This window comes from Sinocyclocheilus rhinocerous, unplaced genomic scaffold (genome assembly GCF_001515625.1).
Source record: "Sinocyclocheilus rhinocerous isolate Xijiao unplaced genomic scaffold, SAMN03320098_v1.1 scaffold1267, whole genome shotgun sequence".
Classification (NCBI taxonomy): domain Eukaryota; kingdom Metazoa; phylum Chordata; class Actinopteri; order Cypriniformes; family Cyprinidae; genus Sinocyclocheilus; species Sinocyclocheilus rhinocerous.
Window position 1 is genome coordinate 504,026 of NW_015661278.1, and position 9,508 is coordinate 513,533.

Genomic DNA, 9,508 nt, shown 5'->3' on the forward strand with positions numbered 1-9,508 from the left:
TATATTTTAAGTATTTATTTTAAATTTTGTTTAATTTAGTAATATTATGTGCTTTAGTAATTTTTATTAGTTTTTTTTTTTTTTAACAGTTCTTCTCAACTTTAATTTATTTGTAAATAGTGCTGTCAAAATTAACGCATGCGGTTTTCAGTTTTTCAACACGTTAAAATATTTAACGCAATTAACGCAGGGGCGGAGCTAGTGTTGGCCACCCCTCTCACAACTGCTGCTTCTGTCTCTTTTTTCTCAACAAGAATTGCATTTATTTAGACACAGAACGTCTTTACGATCACATCAAATGGGAGACTTTTTAGACGCGCACTCCAACTTCGCCTCAGCATCCTGCGCTAGTCAAACAAACACGGAATAGCTACAGGTGACGAGGAGCTTCAGTAGAACAACAGTGAATTGCAGTCAGATGAGATGTTGTCAGGCCATATGTCAGTAAAAACAAATGTTCTTTATACTGTGCTCGTAGCACGTACTTTTCAATTGCATGCACAAACGCAGCGGCACGCTGTATATTATTTCATTAAAGTGCAAAAGAATCTGCAAACATGCAATGTCTTATTTATATCGTCAGTTAAGTCAAGAAGTTACCAAAAAAATGCAATTAACGCTACCTTAAACCTGTGCATGTATGTAAGTATGTGTTATGAGTCACATTTAAGAACATGTCTCTGAAATACAGTGTTTTTCAGAAACTATCCTGGAGCAGCCCAGCACTGTCTCCCTCATCTAACACACCCGATTCAGCTCGTCAGCTCAAAAACAAACTTTAAGACCTGAAGTGGGTCAGAAAAGGTAAAGAGTAGTGAGAAAATATAATGCGTGTCAGATCCGCATGTTCAGCAGCAGCAGCTCTTAAAGCAGCTAAAATAACCTAATAACCAGCTGCTGTGATGTCTGTTCATCAAAGAACAAAAGAAAAAAAAAGAGAAAACCAATAACTTTTGTAGCTTTAAGGATTCATCTATATTTAATTTAGAATTTAATGTTTGATAACTTTATTCAATTTCTGTATATTTCCTACTTGCTGATGGGCACAGGTAGCTAAATATTTTATATTTATTTTGATGGGTTTATGGGAAGATTTTTTTAAGTTCACTTAAATTAGAAGTTGTTGTTTTTTTAAAGTCTAATAAATGTTCAAATGTATAGCTCTCATTTATACTGTAATACTGAATGGCTATAATCAATGGTTAAATATTAGGGGAAAAAATTCTTAGAGACATCAGTAGTATTGGTATCAGTGATATTCGCCTTCAGTCATAAAAAAGATGCCATTAAACAAATATTAAAAATATACTGTATTTACGTTGTTTCTACATTAATTTGAAGATTTAATGTGAAATTATTGCAATTTAAAAGTATATTTAAAAACTTTAGAGTTAGGTGGGATTCATTTCAGTTTTTTTATTTAATCGATTGACAGCACTATTTTTAAGTTTTAGTTTTAGCAATTTAAATGTAACGATTGAAGTGAGACCCTTGAGCAAGTCACCGAACCCCCAACTGCTCCGGGTGTGTGTTCACAGTGTGTGTGTGTTTGTTCACTACTCACTGCTGTGGGTGTGCACTTGGATGGGTTAATCTTACGTTATTGTGCTTAAATATCCCATTTACTGGCTAATATCAGTCTGAATTCTTAAATGAATTCTTGACTAAAGATGTACACAAACTTTATCAAATTCTTCTTCTTTTGTAAACCTGATTTTGTTGCTCAGAAAACTGACAAAAGTCAGTTTGTGCTAAACAATAGCGCTCCTTGTGGCAATGAGCAACACACATTTGTGTAGTGGTGAATTGAACTTGAAGATTTTAAGTTCACAGACTTACGTAGAGTATGTTTCGGGCTTTGGATGAAAGCTGCCAGCTTTGAGAAAAAAAATCAGTATGCAGCTCATTTCCATTTGAGAAACCGCTTTAGGCAGTTCTCAAAATACGAGGCTCAGATTATATATTGAGCTTATGGTCATGCAGTTCTCTCAAACTCTGAGGAAATAAAAAATGCATTACAGCTTGATGACATGATGAGGTGTTGTGGTGACACTTCATGCTGTGGCTGAATTATTCGGCATATCAGTAATAAAGACAAGACTCCTGATGCCACTGTGCCAAGGCAATTAACAAAGCCATTATCAAGTCTATGTAAGTCAAATTAGTTTTGCTTGACAGGCTACAGCATAAATCTCATTAGGATCCAACAGTGTAGGAGAGAAATCACAGCATGAACTGAGCCACTTTCAATTCACTTCCAAAGCCACAGTACGTCACCAAAGGATCACTTCACTATCAACAACTACTTCCTCTTACCATGCCATCCCTGTCAATTTTAATTAAATTTGACTTGGATGGCACTTTTCACAAATGGATATTGTTCTAAAGCAGAAACAAAGAAGAGCGTCTCACAAAACCCCATTGGTGCAGTGATTCACATCAGCAGTGGCATTGAAAAACTCCCTGGAGGAAGACACCTTGGGATTAATTACTTCAGGAAACTGAAGTGCAAACCAAGGCAGAATTTTATTCTTGCTGGTGCAGCCTAGCGTTTAAAGATTTTGGCGGGTGACCAAAAGGTTGCAGGTTCAAATCCCACAAGGGGTGAGAATGATACTTAACCCTTGATACTGACCATGTAAATCACTTTGGAAAAACATTCGCTAAATGACTAATTATCAGGGTCCAGAATGAACACTCGGACAAGGACCACATGAGAATAAATCTTGGCTTTGACAAAGAAATAAAATGTTGTTACTCACCACTTGACTGGTAACATTTTTAGGAACTGAAACATTATACATTATTAAATCATAAAAATAACCGTCAGACCCTCAATGCAAGTGGTGTGTATGATTAAAATCATATATGTGTGATTAAAAGCATATTAAAAATGCAACCATCCATTAAAGAAAACAATGCGTTACAATTAACTTGTGTGGAAATTAGGTAAAAAAAAACAGCATACGGCAATATATAGGCATAATTTACGTTTCATTAATTAGAAATTTATATTTTTTATTTGATTTTTATGCTTTGTTTTGATTTTTATACTTTTTCCCCATATTTTTTCCTGTATTATTTGTTTTGTTTTTATGCTTTGTTCTGTTTTGTTTTTATGATTTGTTATTTTTTATGACTTTATTTTATTTGTTATTTATGACTATAATTTTTTCTTAGTTTTTTTATGCTTCATTCTATTTTGTTTAGTTTTTTTATGCTTTGATTTTTTTTTCTTTGTTCTGTTTTGTTTTGCTTGTTATGCTTTGTTCTGTTTTAGTTTTTATGCCTCACAAGTTTTTATGTTCTGTTCCTTTTTTTTATTATTTTATTTTATTTTTGTGTGTGTGTGTGTGTGTGTGTTTTGATTTTTTTTTTAGCAACTGATTATTTTGATATGCTTAACTAAAATACTCATTACAGCATAATGATCTTTTATAAGTCTGTTTATAAAGATTTATTATGGATAATTATTTGAGTCTGGCATTAAGACACCGAAGCAAAAATATGAGAAACATTTTTTTTTTTTTAATTGCAAAAAAAAAAAGCTAAATTATCCTGCTGTCATATGGACAATATTTAGAAAAGCAAAGAAATATGGCCAGTAGAAAACATTTATGACTGATAAATTCACCCACCATCCCCAGGTCTTAGACTGTTACATTGAGCTTGAGCTGGAATGCTACTGTTTTTCTTTTTCAATGACACTGTTATCCTTTTCTCTAATAGATTATTCTCATCATGCTGGATGTTGTTATACCGTTAATATAGAGCCAAGGCGATGCACCGTTTCCATAGTTACGTAACACATTCTTTTGATGAATGACAGCTTGTTTTGATAAATTATTCACAGCTCACAATCTGAAAGTCAGTTCTCAGCCATTTCAATAATGCATTTGATTGACTCATCACAATCATTTTCTAAAACAAAAGTGCCAGTAGGATTAATTAAAACTTGATAAATAAAGCAAAAGACTCCAGATGACGATGTTTAAGGAAAAGTTTACCTAAAAATGAAAAACTGTGTCATCATTTCTAGTACTCTCAATGGAGAGATTGAGACAATACAATAAAAAGAGCTGTCAAGCTCCAAAAAAGATTTTAAAAGCACCATAAGAGCAGTCTATATGACTCATGCCACCATATTCCATGTCTTCTGAAGCTATACTACTGGTTTATGTGAAAAAAATTACTACTGGTTTGAAAATACTTTGTCATTTTTCCATAGGAATTCCTTCCCTCTGCAATAACACTCAAATACCATTGTGTATAATACATGGCTACTTCTGAATGGCATCAATGGAGAAAGATTTTCTTCTGGACCAGTCAAAGCTTGATCAGAACAAGAGGAAATGATGACAGGACTTTCATTTTTGGGTGAACTAAAAAAAAGACTAGATATGCATAGGAATTTTGCAAAGAGAGGCAGAGAAAAAGCGAGAATCTCTTTACTGCAGAGAGCATTCACTCTCCCTGATTGAAATCACTTTTTTTCCAAGCGTAAGGACACACATGGGAAGACAAAGTTTGATGTACAGAACTCTGCAGAGCAAAGCACTTTATGAAGAGCATGAATTATATAGAGTTCACGACCATTGAATGCGGCACAGTTTTTCGGTTTGTCTCTTTTCTCCTCGCTGTTGAGAGAGTGAACATTAAAACAGCTGCTGGCAGGACAGAGTCCATGTTTTACCCAGCAGTGACTCACTGTTGAAAGCAACGACGTGTCGACAAAAAGCGTTTATCAGTGCGCTTGGAGACGTGCAGCGGGTCGGTCGGGATGAGCTGGCACACGAGACCCTCTCTAAATCAAAGAGGAGTTTTTCAGCTAAATCCATGCAAGTGAACTTGAAGGAACTCAAGAGCAAAATGAAGAATGACAACCAAAGTTTTTTTGTTGTTGTTGTTGCTCACAAAGAAATAGCCAGGATATATTTAACTTTCAAATCAAAAGAAAAAAAAGAAGAACTTACATTTAGCACAAAGATAATGAAAGCTATTTTTTTATGAATTTTAAGACTGCTGACAATAATATAACCTAAATCCTCGATCACTTTTAGTCAGCTTTGACGAAACACCTCTCAGCTAGCACGTCTTTTCAAAGTGAAAGTAGCCTTGTCACCTGACCTGAATACAAGACTACAGAATACCCAAGACGTGTCACTCGTATAGTTTTGAATAGGAATAAAATGCAACGCTCAATATGGCCACTCAATCGCAGGAAGCCCCGCCTTCTGAATGAAAGAACCAATCGCCAATCGGTAAAGTCAGCACGTCACTGCAGCTGCCGTTAGAAGTCCCAGTTGCTATAGAAACAGTCAGCGCTCTGAGACGTGCACTCAGGACTGAGCATGCGCACTGGCTGATCTAGCCTGAAAAAGAAGCTTTTTATAACGTTATTTGAGCAAAAGTAACAACATTTATGACGTCAGATGTCTTTGGTGATTTCAAATATGAAATTTAATCGCAAGCTTAGTGGACAGTTTTGGAGAATTTTATGTTTCCCCATTCTAAGAGATAGGAGTTGCACTTGCATGCCCGAGAGGCGTTTCAAAGATGGCCGCCGAGTGACATGATTTGTCTTAAAAGGACTTTGCCTGAATACAGCGCGCTGATTCGCTAAAATGGACTTATCGGCTTCTGTTCAAAAACAACAAGGGCGCTTGTCGGCTTCTGCAGTAAAACGTGAACTCGCGATGCCTTGAAAGTCTGCTCACTCAAACCTGCCGGCCGTTCCTCACTCTAGCCCCCGGGCTTCTGCTCACTCTAGTGTGTGACGCTGTGCTTCATTGTGAAAGCGAAACTACTTTGTTTGTTAAACCGCATAAATACATTTCATTACACCAAATACACAAAATAATGTTCTTTTTAGCAACATCATATGACCCCTTTAAAAAAACTGAAATAAACCAACAGCATGAGGCTGTCTACACTGAATGTGACAAAGCGACCGTTGCAAATCATTTTGTGTCAGAACTAGGGGTGTGTGATATTGATAAAAAATAATATCTTAATATTTTCTGGAATTTTATCGATAAAGGTAATTAGACAATATTTTGCTGAGTGTGTTATTGTTCTGATATCTTAAGGACTACTGGGGACAGCTGACTCCTAAAGTTTTTTATATATTTCATATTTTGTGTGGTCAGTTCAGAGCAGTGATAGAAATTAATCTTTTCCAATAAGTTTAAATAGATTTTTACCTTTTATGTGCATTTTTACCTTTATAAAGCCATTTTTTCTAAAAGTGTGCATTATCTTTTGAGTCAAATTCTTACATTTAATCAGTCAATTATAATAATAATACATTTGGGCTGTTACTAAACAAATGAAATCAGTATCAACAAAATTAATCTTTGCAGAAGTTAAATGAAGTGGCATCTAGATGTATTTACACGTTAATGCAGCTTAGAGGGACATGGAATGGTTTAACCTGCAGTTACAAAAGCATAAATAATGTTTTGATATAAACATTAAATATTGAATACTGATATTTGAAATTATAAAAAAAATTAAAAGATACATTAAATGTCAAATTAAAATAATGAAAACCGCCAGTAGGTGGCAGCAAGTCACTGTTAATAAGTGAGTTAACAAAAGCATAATGTTTTGATATAAACATTAAATATTGAATACTGATATTTGAAATTATAAAAAAAATTAAAAGATACATTAAATGTCAAATTAAAATAATGAAAACCGCCAGTAGGTGGCAGCAAGTCACTGTTAATAAGTGAGTTATTGCGACTGAATCGAATCATTTAAAAGCTTGAATGAATGAATGAATGAATGAATGAATGAATGAATGAATTTATATTCTCTCACCTTGAAGAATAACACAATACAGCTTTCCTCACACACATGACTGGCCGCAGGGAGCACTTGTGGGAAGGCTTGTCCAGCCATAGTTTTTTTTCCATGTCTCTGCAGAAGCTCCTTGACTGAGGTCGACCTAAAACTTTCCACCAGTGTACGGGCCTTTTCCAGGATTTCTGTTGGACTGATGTTACTTCATAACAGACTACTGAGAGCTTCAAAAGAGACAGACATAATATCAGTCTGACCGTCTGTTTAACTTGTGTCAGCCTAGTAATACAAACTTGTGTGTAAGAATGTCTGGGTGCCTATGTGAATGAGTTTTTGTGTGTGAAAATGTGTATGTATTGCATTATGTGAGTATGTCTGTGTTAAACCTATGTCTCAGCGCATCGTTTTTGGTCTATTTACAACAGAATGCTTGAGTGCTTCTCTTTTAAACACACTTGACCCATTTGACATGCCAAACAGGTGCAGGCCTGCAGTTCTCGCAAATTCTGCTTGAGACCAAATTTAGCAAGACATTTTATAACATGACACGTTTGTAGCCCATAAGGCCAATTGATTAGGATAGTTTTCTGCGCAGATTCAAAACAGTGAGTAGGCTACCATTTACTAACTGTGTATGGATATATTTGTACATAATATCGGTGTAAAAACGTTTTCATGAAAAATTTATGCTTCATCATTAGTAGTCATCAATTAAAACTTACAGTAACATTTAGAACAAAGTGAAAGCACATACACAAAAATCACATAATTATGGCGGCCTTAGCAACATGTAATTTGCTTTTTTTAACAATGTTATGCAATTTCTAAAACTATATTAGTAGAAATTGAATATCTAAGGCTCTAAAAAAGTATTAATTATTATACGCCAGTATAATATCCACAGTTGGCGACGCACGAACGCGCGTAGTCCTAAAAACTATTATTTGAAATGGTTTTGAGAAAACCATTTACTAATAGATCTGGGACTGCGCATGCTCTTAGACAAGGCTGCGTGGGAGAAGAGTTAAGGTAAGGTTTTATGGAAAGCCCTTATATCATATGGACATATGTGAGGCTCAGTAGAACGAGGAACACATTTAACCTGTTGTGAATATGGCGGAATTTTTTCCGGTGAGAACTTTACTGTGCTCACACACATACTAACATTTTACGGGATAATTAGTGAATGAGACCAGTCTACACCCTTAATTGAGTAAAAAATGGTTTAGTATAGCGCAGCTGGTCTCAACTGGTTTTGCGTCAGGACCCAGCTTTTGCATTGGACAATGAATGAATGAATGAATGAATGAATGATTCAATGGGGGGTCTCTCCTCAACCACCACCAGTGTGCAGCATCCACTTGGATGATGCGACGGCAGCCACAGGACAACGGCGCCAGTGCGCTCACCACACACCAGCTACAGGTGGAGAGGAGAGAGAGTCATAGAGCCAATCAAGTGATTGGGGATTGTTTGGAGGCCATGATTGACAAAGGCCAGGGGGGCAATTGGCCAGGACACCGGGTTACACCCCTACTCTTTAAGAGAAGTGCCATGGGATTTTTAATGACCACAGAGAGTCAGGACCTCGGTTTAACGTCTCATCCGAAAGACGGTGCTTTTTTTGACAGTATAGTGTCCCCGTCACTATACTGGGGCATTAGAACCCACACAGACCACAGGGTGAGCACCCCCTGCTGGTCTCACTAGCACCTCTTCCAGCAGCAAACTAGTTTTCCCAGGAGGTCTCCCATCCAGGTACTGACCAGGCTCAACCCTGCTTAGCTTCAGTGGGCAACCAGTCTACTGGGCAAACAGTAAACTGATCTGGAAAAGATTCATTATATACTACAATGTTATACAATGTCAAAAGTCAAATGTTGCTTGGCTGAAAGTTGAAAATCTGTAGTGTGGAGTACTCTGACTCCCTGTGCTCTTTGCAATTGAGCTGCATCTTCAGATCTGACTCCTGAAAGCCTTTCTCTTTCAGCTGTTTTTGACTCACGCTTGAACTTGTGCTATACTGCATCACCTTTAATCCCATTCAGAGATGACACCAAAAGAATATGTATTTCATATATTTCTGGGAAAACCAAGAATGTATTCAGTAATTGTTCTTTTTAACTGTTAAATATGAGGCAGTTTCGTTAAAGGCAAAAAGAAGTGTGAGAGCTATAATGACAATAAACAGTTTAGAAACGGACCGAGCCAAGCCGCCATCAGTTGAGCTTGAAGCCCACAGTCCTGTCATCTGAGGTAAATAATTCATACGATTCAGTTTGAGAAAGGTTTGAATTTCAAGGAGCGAGTGGGCTGAGAGGAATGGAGTGTGTTTGGAGAGCGTGTCAGAGAATCTCTCCGAAGTTTAAAGATGGTTCCTGTCGGGAAGCACAGATCATTTATTGTGACTTCATTTGCAGAGAATGAGAAATCTCTTTCATTGCTCTGTGCTGTGTTGATGGTGAATCTCAATTCTTCAGCTTGTTAAAAACAGGCCTTTCATGAGTCGAAGTTATGGGCTGCAGAAATACAGAATAAAAAGACAGGCAACTTTTCAAGCCATGCTGATTTTACCAAATAAATATTCACAAGCATGTTTCATCTCAATAAAAACATTCAGTGCATTCAGCTGAAATTATGGTGATACCCTACTCCAGTTAAAATAATTACTCGTTCCACGTATTTCCATTCAGACACGACT

At 36.4% G+C, this 9,508-nt stretch overlaps 1 protein-coding gene across 4 annotated transcripts in view; it reads right to left on the bottom strand.

Moving 5' to 3' along the window:
• Positions 1-9,508, bottom strand: part of LOC107726274 (E3 ubiquitin-protein ligase RNF123-like) — a 188,741-nt gene that overhangs the window by 127,214 nt on the left and 52,019 nt on the right. The window lies entirely within an intron of this gene.